Consider the following 13,793-nt stretch of genomic DNA (forward strand, 5'->3'; position numbering starts at 1 on the left):
ATAATACAAGATCTAGCAGCTTCAACACTAAGAGATCAAAGGGCTTGGAATATGGTATTCCAGAGGTCAATGGAGCTAGGATTAAAACCAAGAATCACCTACCCAGCAAAACTGAGTATCATGCTCCAAGGCAAAATATGATCTTTCAGTAAAATAGAGGAGTTTCAAGTTTTCTCAATGAAAAGACCAGAGCTGAATAGAAAATTTGACTTTCAAATACAAGAATCAAGAGAAGCATGAAAAGGTAACAAGAAAGAGAAATCATAAGGGACTTACTAAAGTTGAACTGTTTTGTTTACATTCTTGCATGGAAAGATGATGTATGTAATTCATGAGACCTTTCTCAGTATGAGGGGAGTTGAAGTGAATATAGACAGAGGGCACAGGGTGAGTTGAATATGAAGGGATGATATCTAAAAAAATGAAATAAATTTAAGGGGTGAGAGAGGAATATGAAAGAGGGAGAAAGGGAGAGATAGAATGGGGTAAATTATCTCACATAAAACTGGCAAAAAGGCAGTTCTGTTGGAAGGGAAAGGGGGCAGGTGAGAGGGAATGAGTGAATCTTGCTCTCATCGAATTTGACCTGAGGAGGGAATAACATACACACTCAATTGGGTATCTTTCTCCACAGGAAATTAAGAGGAAGGTGATAAAAAAGGGGAAGATGATAGAAGAGAGGGCAGATACTGGGAGGATGTAATCAAAAGCAAACACCTTTGAAAAGGGACAGGGTCAAGGGAGAAAACTGAATAAAGGGGGACAGGGTAGGATGGAAGGAAATACAGTTAGCCTTTCACAACACAAGCATTGTGGAAGTGTTTTACATAATGATACATATGTGGTCTATGTTGAATTGCTTGCCTTCCTAGGGAGGGTGGGTGGGAAGGGAAGAGGGGAGAGAATTTGGAACTCGAAGTTTTAAAAGCAGATGCTTAAAAAAATTTTTAAAAAGTTGTTTTTTTTTGCATGCAACTGGGAAATAAGATATACAGGCAATGGGGCATAAAAATCTGTTTTGCATTACAAGAAAGTAAGGGGAAAAGGGATGGGGGGGAGTGGGGTAAAAGAGGGGAGGACTGACTGGGGAACGAGGCAATCAGAATATATGCCATCTTGGAAAAGGGTGGAGGGTAGAAATGGGGAGAAAATTTGTAACTCAAAATCTTGTGGCAATCAATGTTGAAAACTAAAATATTAAATAAATAAATAAATAAGTAACTCTAGAATTTTTACTTACTAGAATTTTTCTTACTAGCTACTGCTCAAGTAAGCCAGCAAAATGAATACAGACAGGTAAACTGCAGTTTATTCACTAGCACATAATAAGTGATATGTAAATGTTCGCTATTATTATTATCATTCTTGTCTTCCAACTGTAAGTCTATACAACAGGACATTTAATCTCAAGTGAATTTTGCCATGTACTAAGACACAGAAAACTTATATATTCTATGAATGATTATTTCTCAAAACAACTAAGTATATCATAATACATTTAAAAAATATTAGGCATATATATGTGTGTATATGTATGTGTATATATACATATATATTCATATTTTACATCACATATACTTCCCACTATATTCCTTTCCCTAACACCTCCCAGAGAGCCATCCCTTATAATAAGGAATGTAAAAGAAGCCAGGGGGCATGGGGGGGGGCGGAGAACAATATTGAGTAAAATTAACATAATAGAAAGGGACAATTATAAAGCATTGCACACCTACGATTTTCCCATCTCTTGAAAAAGTAGAGTGTCTTCACAGATGTCTTTTTCAAAAAATTTTTCATATTAAATTTATTAAAGCTTTGATTACTGATCCTTTACACACATACATACATATATGTTATTATTATTTAGCTTTTTCCTGTTTAAAGCAAGAAAATATTTTCATGCATTTCCCTTTACCTTTGTATAACCTTTTTTAAAAAAATTTAACTCCCAACCATTATTTTGTTTGGATAATTCTTATGGTGGGACTTTCCAATTTTTTAAATATTACTTTAACTTTCATCACATACTATAGTTTAAATGACTTTCATTTAGTCCCCAAAGGCATGGGAGTCATCTTTAATGTTACTGAGAACAATCTATGTCTGAAACACATGTGCCATAGCCAACTTCTTAATCTAATGGTACTTAAGGTTATGTAAACATCACTATAAATTATTTAATCATAAATACTTCATTAAAGTTAATACTCCACAGCTTTTAGCTCATAATGCCCACATTTGCCTTAACAAAATGTCATTTAGAACTAACCCCTCCCCCCAAAAAAAACTATCATGATTCTATACAATTGTGCAAGATTCAGCTTTTGCATTTCTCCCAAAGAAATGCCAAGCTTTGTTCATTTTGATCACCAGTTGGTAGTCTGATCTTGAGGAACTTGGTTGAAGCCATTTTTCTTAACTAGATCTGCCAATGGAACTGGCAGACAATTAATTTGGACCACCATGTGATGATCCTCTCTTAGCTTATGATTTCCCTGAGCTCTAAGCCATATAGGTGAAAAGAACTGGTCTCTTGAAGACCATTTGTCCTTCAAGCCATTTGCCAATGAAATAAGCATTGGCAGGAGAGGAGAGGAGGTGTGGAGAGGTGAGGTAAGGAGAGGAGAGAAGAGGAGAGGAGAGGAGAGGAGAGGAGAGGAGAGGCTCTCCTCCTCTACCCTTACCCAAGGGTATTCTGCCCAAAGGAGGGTAAATTTTAATGGCCAAAAGCTACCTAGTTAACTTGGGGTCACTGGCTAGATTTCTTTCTCAAAGACCAAGTCTTAAATCCAATTCACTATGGATCTCATAGACTGCACAATAGGTCTCTGCCCAAGCACCACTTAATGGTTATTTTTTTTTGAGCCCTCCTGGCTCAGAATGTATGTAAACAGTAACTGTTTCGCTTTTGGCCCGCATCCCTGAGGATCTTCCCCCCAGTTTGATTTTTTTTTATTAAAGGGACTATCCCTTGCCTCACTTCTTAAAGAGGCCTATTCACTGAATAGGTGTTGCCTCACTCTAAGTGAGAATCTGGAAAGACCTTAGCTTAAAAGGTCCAAGGTCTCCCACCGCATCCTCGGTCCTCTCCAGTTGTCCTGATCAATATCTGGCCCCTGGACCCATATGACTCCAGAGGAGAAAGTGAGGCTGGTGACTGCCCAGCCCTCCCTCACTCAAATCAATCAAAGTCAATTGCTGTTGTAGCCATCAAAGACCTCCATGCAGTCATACCCACAATGTCTCTCCTCTTTGACTTCAAACATCTGAAATATTAATTTCATACCATGGCCAAACTCTGCAGCAATCACAATGAGACTGCCCAGAATATTTGTTGTCACCAAATTGGGCATGGGAATAGAGGTCTTTGGTCTGGACTTCTGCCTTCAGACAACCATCACACTCTGTGCTATTGCCTTGCTTGGAAATCTTTCCTCTGCACTGAAGCATCAAGAATAGAACCTGAGCACAATCCTATTTGTAGAAGCCACCACAGGATCTGGCTTCTTGCTGCCACAGAAATGGCTGAGGATTGGGGACTTGTTGTTGGGTCCATCATACAGCTTCAAGGTGATCATAAGCACATTCCTGGTGCTGCTTAATTTCAAATTTGTTAAAAGTCCAAAGACCAGGAGTGAAGGAAATATTCCAAGTACACTCTTTTCAGCTGGGATATTTATCAGGCTGGTTTGGCCTTGCTATCATTCCTTCTATGCTGTTGATCCGGTGCTCACAGCCAGCTTCTTTACAATCATGGCCATTCTCATGCAGCACAAAGCCATTTTTACACTGTCAAACATAGCTTCCAAATGTGTTAATGTGTTCATGTTGACACCCACCATTGTACTTAGAGCATTCATCCTTTTCTGGGAAGAAGGGTTACTTTGAAGCTGCATTTAGAAACAGTGTTGTCTGATCTGAACTCCACTCTCACAACGTTGCTTTGGGAGATAATCATCTCTAGTTTCTCAGAGTCACAAAAGTTTCCATGAAGCTTGGGCTCAGAGGACAACCCACTTTGGAACTCCATATAATCATATTTATAAACATCATTGCCTTCCAGCTCAAACACTTCAGACTGGAGGGAGATCCTTGCCACCACTTGCCAGACACAGTTTTTGTTTGTGCAGTATCCCTTAGGTCATCCAGGGTTGGTAATAGTCCCATTAAGCTTGGTCATGAAGCCACTGCAGGCGACTTCACAAGGCTTCTTGTCATCAGTTCACAGCCAGGATGACAAGCACATTTGTAGCTGCCCAGTGTGTTCACACAGTGCTGTTCACACCCATTTTTCTGTCTGGCCAGGAACATACGTCAACTTACTTAAAAAAAATTTGCCAGCAAATCCTGCTTTAGTGATAGAGTCATCTGATACAAACTTCATCCACATCTTGTTGGAGCTGGATTTGCTATCATGTGGTTTCTCATAGCCACAGAAGTGACCAATCAATGCACTCTCTTCAATGGCACAGTCCCGAATTTCCAGCTAGTCATAGACACAGCTGTCATGTCGTTCAATCTCAAATGCCTACAAAGTCAGTCCCACATGAAACTCCTCAGAAACAACGATCTTCCAAACACATTCCTTAGAAAGCCTGTAGTCATCTGGATAATTAGGAGACTGGATTTGACCATCGTCTTTGTGAATTTCTTGCCCATATATAGTTTCAGTAACAGCAAAGAAACTCCTGCTCAGAATGTTGCTGCTACTTCAGAACTTGACCCAAAGGTGACTGTCTGTGGAGATGAGGGGTTCTAGGACTTTGTCAGGATAAAATCTACATGTCATGGCATCACCTCCCTGATGTCATGGTCCTCTTTGAGAATGAAGGACAAACAGCAAGCTCTGTGAGTAGAAATAGAAATTGCCCCACTGGAACTGGCCAGTTGGGCAACACATCTTTCCTTCCTTCCTTTCTTCCTTTTTTCTTTTTCTTTCCTTTCCTTCTTTCTTCTTTTCTTTCTTTTCTTCTTTCTTTCTTCCTTACTTTCTTCCTTTCTTTCTTTATTTCTTCCTTCCCTCCCTCCCTGCTGCTGCTTCCGTTGCTGCTGTGGTTCACAGGTGTCTTTTGGGGGGACATAACTTGGTCATTACAGCTTTACAACTTTCAGTTTTAACAATATGAATTCACACAATATAAATTTCCTTTTATATCATTGCATTCATTATGTGTAAAGTATTTTCCTGGTTCTGCTTACTTCACTTTGCATCGATTCACATAAGTCCTTCCATGTTTCTTACAGCAGAGCAATTCTCTGTTATATTCATCAACCACAGTTTGTTTAAATATTACCCAAGTAACCGGGGATTTAAGTCATTATATCAAAGCAGGACCTACCTTTCAGCAGGCACAGTGATAAAGATGTGCTAGCTTGCTTTTAATAATGACTTTTAGCAGGTTATCTCCACAGGGCATAGAAAAGTGTCTTCTCTACCACCATGTACATTTATGGAAGAATTAGAAAGTATCATGAACTTTCAGATAAGGTTATAATCATGGATAATTCTTCCTCATTGGCCCTTGCATTTACTGCAGTAGGATAAATATAGTAACTCCTCCATCCATGCAAGCTAAGCTAGTTTTTCCTGAAAAGATGTTGAAAGATTCCTCAGGATTTGATTGGTTCAGAATATTTAAGGTTCAGACTACTGATGTTACTTTAGCGTCAACAGGGTACAAAGTACCCACAAGGGAATTCCAAGGCTTTGTTGGTATACCATGATGGGAACCCAGGCAAGATGGGAACCCAGGCAAGAAAGCTTCACTCAGCTAAGTCAACTCAAGGTGTCCTAATGCCTATGTTTGTCCAATATTCTTCTGCTATGGTTAAGTAAATCCCCTTTTGTCAAGTGTTGAATGATCTATGAATGTCTCACTTTGTTCCAATATCAATCATAAAATATAATAGGAAACTAATCTGAATCAGGCCCAGCCTAGAACACTTATATTGGGACTTCCCATAGGCTCAAGTTCAGAGGTGGCTACAACAGGAAAATAAGGTCATAATCTATCACGTTAAGCCACTAGATGTTTGAGAAACAAAGTCATGGTGGTTTTGCTCAATTAACACAGAAGTCTTCTGAGATCCATCCCTCCCAACTTACCCAAGCTAAAGTGACATTTCTTAAATCACCTTCCTTTTTGTCCAACAAAAAAAGGAATTTATAAGGAAAGGTTAGTAATGGAAAGCACTTTAAGATCAGCTCGGTATAAGCCCTGTTTTTCTTTTATATTAATGCTTTTTTAAAAATATCACAAACATTAATGGTGAAGAATTTTCAAAGATAAAACAACAACTGAGATTCAAAAAGCTATTGAATCATCTAGACAAGCTTGACTTTTGACTAAGGTCTGACAGAACAGAAATTGCACATTCTGGAGGTACAGACCCAAACTTTAACCTTATCTTTGTATAGGAAATGTAAGATGTCACCTTTGAATTCCAGGCCTTCAACCCAAAATGACTGTGACATGAGGAATAATAGTTTTTCTTTGACATTTGCTCTCACATCATAACTTTAGATTTGCAGATTCAACCTTTAAAAGAGGTTGATGAGGATGGGGGACGGGGGTAGGGAGAGACAACAGAACCTGCTATTTATTCACCCTGCCATCTGGAGGGAGGTGCCTTGCTCATGTAGTCTAAAGTCAGATGAACCTGTGGACATGTTCAGTGGAGGCTGAGATTATTCTGTTTCCTTACTTTTAGTATAAAAATATAACTATTAAGAAAATATTAAGTGTACCGTAAGACTCACATTTCAGAGTAACTTTTTAAAAATTCTTATGCATCATTTGGCACATGTACACCATAATCAAGATTGCTGTAGCCGTATGGTCCCCAGTGTGAAGCAGCCAGCACCAGACTAGAATGCTGAACCAGCAGATAAACAACAGAGCACAAAAGCAGAACTAATATATACCAGGTTTTCCACCTTACCTTCTCCCCTCCTCAAAATGGATTGGGCCCATGCCTCCTCCTCCCCATCCCCAACATGGCTTAGTTTCTCAGAAAAGCAATAATGCTGTCCCCAAGACCTGTCCTCCCCTACCTTTGCCTAACTTGCTGGTAGGGTCTGGCAGTACTGGCATAAGTAGAGTCCGGACCCTTCAACTTGGTGGGTTGTCTGAAGACTACAAGAGTCACCACATCTCATCCTTCTGAAAATAATGTTTTTACTTGGGTACAAAGGGGGGTGTATCCATATACTGACTTTGCTGATTATTCTTACTATACTAGGGCTAAGTAAAATTGCTTTTCTTAATGGTTCACTGACCTACCAGTGCCTTACTTTGCCTCAACATTAAGCTTGAACTTAGTAATAATAAAGGGGGCCATCCCTTGATTAACTTCTTAAAGATTCCTATTCACTGAACAGGCATTACCTCACTGAAAGTGAGAACCTGCAAAGACCTTAGCCTGAAAGGGCCAGGTTCTCACAATGCATCCTGGGCCATCTCCAGTCCTGCTGATGAATATCAGGCCACTTGATCCAAATGGCTTGGAGAAGAAAGTGAGGCTGGTGACCTTGCATAGCTCTCTCTCACTCAAATCAGTCACCTGCAAGTCATGTCATCATTTCCCTGATGTAATGGTCCTCTTCGAAAATGAAGGACAAACACAAGCTAACATTTATATAGCACTTGAAGATTTATAAACACTTTACAAATATCTCATTATTTTCCTGAAAACAATCCTAAGAGGTAGGTGTGATGATGATGATCCTTGTTTTACAGATGAGGAAACTGAGGTTTCTGGGGGTAAGTGACTTGCCTGAAGTCAAGTGACTATTAAGTGTTGGAGACGAAATTTGAACTCAAGTTTTCCTGACTCTAAGGCCTTTCCACTGTGCCACCAAGGACTAAGAGGGTATGATGATCTGAGGATCAAAAAGGCATAGAACCATGAGTTAGCTATTATTGTGAGCCTCTACTTGTCTTTGCTGAAACTGTGAGTCATGTGGGTTTTTTAGGTCCAGTGGTCAAGATCTACAGCTTAATAATACCAAGTCACATATGGTAGACCATAAGTTGGAAAAATTATAGGGTGAGTTTTGTTGTGTTCTTTGTTTTATTTTTTACTTTCTGTGGTTTCTGGTACAAGTGCTTTCTTTCTTTTTGTTGAATAAATAAGTATTTTTTCAGGAAACAAAAGAACTAGAATTTCCCCAGAGAAAGAGACACAATCTAGAAAAAAAATCAGAAAAAGCAACACCAGAATAGTACCTAGGCTTCATGTTAGGAAGGACAACAGGGCATTGCCCTGAGACTCAAAGCTGAAATCTCCTTTACTTGTCTTGCTCATTAGAACAAGAGCTTCTTACAAGCTTGTACTGACCTGCTTTTCTATTTGTTTCCCCAGGACTTTGCATGTGGTGAGCACTTAATACTTTTTTGTCATTCATTCATGTCATCAAGTTGCTGCCACAAGACCTGCTGCTACTGGTCTCATTCAGAATATAGTCTCTCCTGAATGTATGTAATGTGCTGCCTCTGGGGAACACGATGGCCGTGGCAATCACTTTCTGCTACGTGTTGCTTCCTTCTAGTGTCCTGTAATCATTGCTTTATGATGCTTCACTGGTTTGATGGTTGGTGCTTATTACTACTAGGCAAAATTCTACTGGCCACAAAGTTAGCTAGTTTCTCTGTTCCCAGCTTCTGGCTTCGACTGGCATTCTCAGCTGAGGTGCGAACTCTTCCTCATATAAAGACAATTTTACCCAAACTAATTCGTATGTTTAATGCCATCCAAAGTACCAAAAATATTTTTTTAATGAATTAGAAAAAATATTAACAAAATTCATTAGGAAAACAAAAAGTCAAGAATACCAAGGAAATAGTGAAAAAAAAATGTAAAGGAAGTAGGTTTAGCAGTGCCAGATCTTAAACTATATTATAAGGCAGCAATTATCAAAACTATCTGGTACTGGCTAAGAAATAAAAAAGTAGGTTAATGGAATAGAGTAGACATATAATTTCCAGCAGCAAATAAACATAATAACTTTGTATTTGACAAGTGTAAAGACAAGATTTTGGGATAAGAATTCATTATTTGGTAAAAATTATTGGGAAAACTGGAAAGCAGTATGGCAGAAACTGGACATAGACCAATATCTTATACCATTTACCAAGATCAGGTCAAAATGGATATATAACCTAGAAATAAAGAGATATTTTATAAGAAAATTAGAAGAACATGGAAGATATTACTTATCAGACTTATGGATAGGTCAACAATTCATGAATAAACAAGAGATAGAGAGCAAAGTTAGGTGTAAAGTGGATAATTTTCATTACATTAAATTAAAAAGTTTTGTAGAAATAAAACAGATATAAACAAGATCAGAAAGAGAGGAGAAAATTGCGGGGAAGAGGGAATTTATAGACAGTTTCTCAGATAAAGTTCTCATATCTCAAATTTATAAAGAACTGTGTCAAATCTGTAAGAGTAGGAGTTATTCCCCAATTAATATATGGCCAAAGGACACAAACAGGCAGTTTTCCAATGAAGAAATCAAAACAATTTATAATCACATGAAACAATTCTCTAAATTGTAATTATTAGAGAAATTAAAATTAAAACAACCTTGACATATCATTTTTTACCTACCAGATTGGCTAAAAGGATAAAATGGGAAAACAGCAAATGTTGAAAAAAATGGGATACTAATTCATTGCTGGTGGAATTGTGAACTGATCCAACCATTTTGGAGAGCAATCTAGAATTATGCCTAAAGAGTCACTAAACTACGTTATACCCTTTGGCCCAGCAATATCACTACTTGATATATTTCCAAAGATGATTAGGGAAAAAGGAAAAGAATCTATATGTTCTAAAATGTTTATAGTAACTCTCTTTGTGGTGGCAAAGACCTGGAAATTACAGGGATGCCCATGAGTTGAGGAATGGCTAAACAAATGGTGGTATATGATTGTGATGGAATATCCCTGTGCTATAAGAATTGATAAGCTCAATTATTTTAAAAAAAAACATGGAAAGACTTGCACAAAATGATGAAGAGTAAAATGAGCAGAACCAAGAGAACATTGTATACAGTAACAGCAATATTATTTTAAGAATGACTTACAGCAAATAAGCTATTTTGTGTGTATGTATATATGGGTGTATATATGTATGTGAGTATACATATATGTGTGTACATATATATATATATATACACATATATCTATACACATCTGTTTATGTCTAATGGCAGTGATGGAGAGGGGTGAGGGAAGAAAAAAAGAAAAAAATATGATGATTTTGTTGCATATTTGAAAGAAATAGAAAATTGTAAATAGGTTTGCAATTTCATGGGCAGTTATCTTTTTTATTGTACTCTTACGGAAATACTTATTCCACAAATTAAATTTTTTTTAAAAAGAATGAGAAAAAAATTATTATTTCTCTTATATTAATAACCAGCTAATATTAGGGAAATCTAGGGTTTTTTACTTCCTATTTCTTCATTCAAAGTCCAGTCTTTTCAAGGAGATTTCTGACCTCGCTCCAAAATTTACCCCAACTAGACCATCTTAACTAGGTGGAATTTTTACCCCACTCAATCAGGAAACCTCACAAAGAGAATCTAATCTAGGTGAATTTGGGCCCATTGTGTTCTAGTCAGACAGGCTTGGCTGGGGGGTAGATCCCTTTGATTAGATTGCCCAGAGGTTGAGAGGTTGGAAGGTGACGGATGGTCTGGCTAGAGAGAAGTAAAAGTGATGTAATCAAAATCGTGCCCCCCCCCCAGTCCCTCATTAGAATAGGTCCACTCTCATTATAATATGCTCTCATTAATTGTTAACCAATCAGAGTTGATTTCTACCTGTCAGAAACACCCATTCTTTCAAGAGCATGTAAGTGTCAATAGGCCTCCATGATTTATCTTTGGTTTACAAGAGAAAGCCAAATGATCATTCTTTTATTAATTATTCATTAGCCATAATTAACAAAATGATTAATTACCTAGAAATATTGTCTCTCGGACTTTTCATACAACACAAAAATGTGCTCAATCCTCTCTCTTTTAGCAGAAATCTCAGAGGTTTTCTGCTATTGCTCTTTTACTTTATTCTTCCTCCTACCTCTCGTGGCTCCCCCTCTCCTGCCTCTCTAAGCTGAGAATCTTTTCTCGTATTTCCCTGAATTCGTCCAGGCTATCTGCCAAGAGATATCGCTTATCCCTTCTTCCTCAGATCATATCACTCAGGTACTTTCCACAATCATCTCCTCCTCCACTCCTGTTTTTTTCCCTTTTACAACTCAACCCCTTGAAGCCATCCATGTCCTTACTTCTCACTTTCCTCAACTCACTGAAGCTTCCAACCTCATCATTCTACTGAAACAGCTCTCTCCAAAATTAATAATGATCTCTCAATTGACAAATCTAATGGTCTTTTCTCAATCCTCACCCCTATACTCTGCAGCTTTTAACACTCTTAGCCACCCTCTTCCCTTTGATACGCCTTTCTCCAGGTTTTTTTGAAACTTCTCTTTTCTAGTTCTCCTCCTACCTGACTGCTTCTTCTCAGTTTCCTTTATTGGATCATCGTCCAGGTCATGCCTGTGTGGAAGAAGTGGACAAAGCCCCTCACCCTCCTGATGAACCCCAGAGACTGACTTCGGCAAGGATTGTGAGGTGTAGACAGTTTCTAGTGAGTAATCCCTTGCTGCCCTTACCTTAACATCCCTTACCAAAACCTCTTGTTATTGCACCATACATTTCCCTTTCATGTCTGCATAACACAGACTCCCTCCAATTCTCCTCGTTAGAAACAGTCCTGTTTCAAGGCAAACTGACATCCGTTACTTTATTATAAGTAAGCTTAAGGACACAGCTGCAGTATCTCCAGTGCCTCTTATCAGTACCAAAAGACTTAGCTGCAGAAGGCAGAGGATTCCAGAGTCCTGGGAAAGTACTTTTTCTGTCTGACCCAATGGGCAGATTTCTTTGATTTGTGAGACCAGATTTGTGAGGCTCAGATGACAAACCCATAGCTATCTTTTATTTGTTGCTCAGTTGTTTTCAGTTGTATCCAACTCTTCATGACCTCATTTTGGGATCTTTTCTGATAAAAATACTAGAGTAGTTTGTCATTTCCTTCTCCAGCTCATTTTATAGATGAGGAAACCGAGGCATATAGGGTTAAGTGATTTGCCCAGGGTCACACAGCTAGTAAGTGTCTTAGGTCAGATTTGAACTTGGGAAGATGAGTCTTCCCAACTCCAGGCCCAGTACTCTATCTACTATGCCACCTAGCTGCCCTATCTCTTATAGCTAAAAATATGCATTATTCTCCAATAAATATATTACTCTTTTTGTGTACACACTTGTATTTTATAGACACTGAATAGACACCTTCCCTTTCTTTGTTTCGTACAATGTTGCTCTGAATAATGTTTAGCTCGCGAATGCTGCCCTAAAAATTTGTATAAAAGGAGGCTCATGTCAAACTCCAAGTAGATTGCTGTGCATTTTGCAATTTGTCCCACCAGAATAAATAGCAACTTGCTTCACTCTTAATTGAGTCCTTACTGCTATTATCTGAGCCCAGCCTCGAGATTGGTGAGTGATGACTCTCTTGGGTGCCCCCAAAATTCCACCACACCTGCTAAACATGAGTAACTCCCTAGGCTCTATCTTGGGCTATCTTTTCTCCATACACTATTTTGCTTGTTGATCTCACCAGCTCCCATGGATTCAATTATCATCTCTATACAGATAATTCTCAGATCTATATATCCAGCTCAAATCTCTCTCCTGACTTCCAATTCTACATGTCCAAAATGAACTAATTATCTTTCTCAAATAAACTTCCTCTTTCCCTATTACTGTGAAGGGTACCAACATCCTCCATGTCATCTAGGCTCACAATCCAAATGTCATCCTGGACTCCTCACTTTCTCTCACTACCATCCCCCATCCCATATCCAATCTGTTGCCAATTCCTCTCAATTTTATCCTCATTATTCTCTGATACTCCCACCACCCTGGCGCAGGCCCTCATCACCTCGGGTCTGGACTATTGCATAGCCTAATGGTCTGGCTCACCGCTATAAACCTCTCCCCACCCTAATCCAGTCTTCACTCAGCTGTCAGATTGATCTCCCTAAAAAGAAGGTTTCACAATGTTACCCTTGACTCAATAAACTCCAGTGGTTCCCTATAACCTCTGGAATCAAATAAAAAATTCAAAGCCATTCATGACCTGGCCCTTTCCAGTCTTCTCACACATGATTCAAGTGCTCTGCAATCTAGGGATCCTGGCCTCCCTGTGGTTCCTCAGACAAAACACTCCATCTCTTGACTCCAGACATTTTAACTAACTGTCCCGGAATGCCTGGAATTCTCTTCTTCCTCATCTTCATTTCCTGGCTTCCCTGACTTCCTTCACATTTCAACTAAAGTCCAACCTTCAGCAGGAAGCCTCTCCAGACCCCCTTTAATATTAATGCCTTCCCACCAAGATTATCTCCCATTTATCCTTTACATACCTTATTTGCACAGAGTTGTTTACATGTTGTCTCCCCCATTAAACCATGAGCTCCTTGACAGCAGAAATTGTTTCTTGCTTTTCTTTGTATGCCTAGTGCTTAGCACAGAGTCTGGCACATAGTGGCACCTCCTGTTGGCTTAGAAAAGTGGAGGACATCACAAACCCGGTAATCTGAATATAGAAGAAAATCCTTGATGGCTTTTCCCCTCACAAACAGAGTTTCGTCTATTGTCACAGCCTTAGCTAAAAATGAAAGGTTCCCTTCAAGAGATTTCTCACCACAGGCAC

The 13,793-nt window shown here is 38.8% G+C and overlaps 1 pseudogene; it reads right to left on the reverse strand.

Moving 5' to 3' along the window:
• Positions 1 to 3,191: 3,191 nt before the first annotated feature.
• On the reverse strand, positions 3,192 to 4,789 carry LOC118836491 (annotated as a pseudogene).
• Positions 4,790 to 13,793: the final 9,004 nt, after the last annotated feature.

This window comes from Trichosurus vulpecula, chromosome 1 (assembly GCF_011100635.1).
Source record: "Trichosurus vulpecula isolate mTriVul1 chromosome 1, mTriVul1.pri, whole genome shotgun sequence".
Taxonomy (NCBI): Eukaryota; Metazoa; Chordata; class Mammalia; order Diprotodontia; family Phalangeridae; genus Trichosurus; species Trichosurus vulpecula.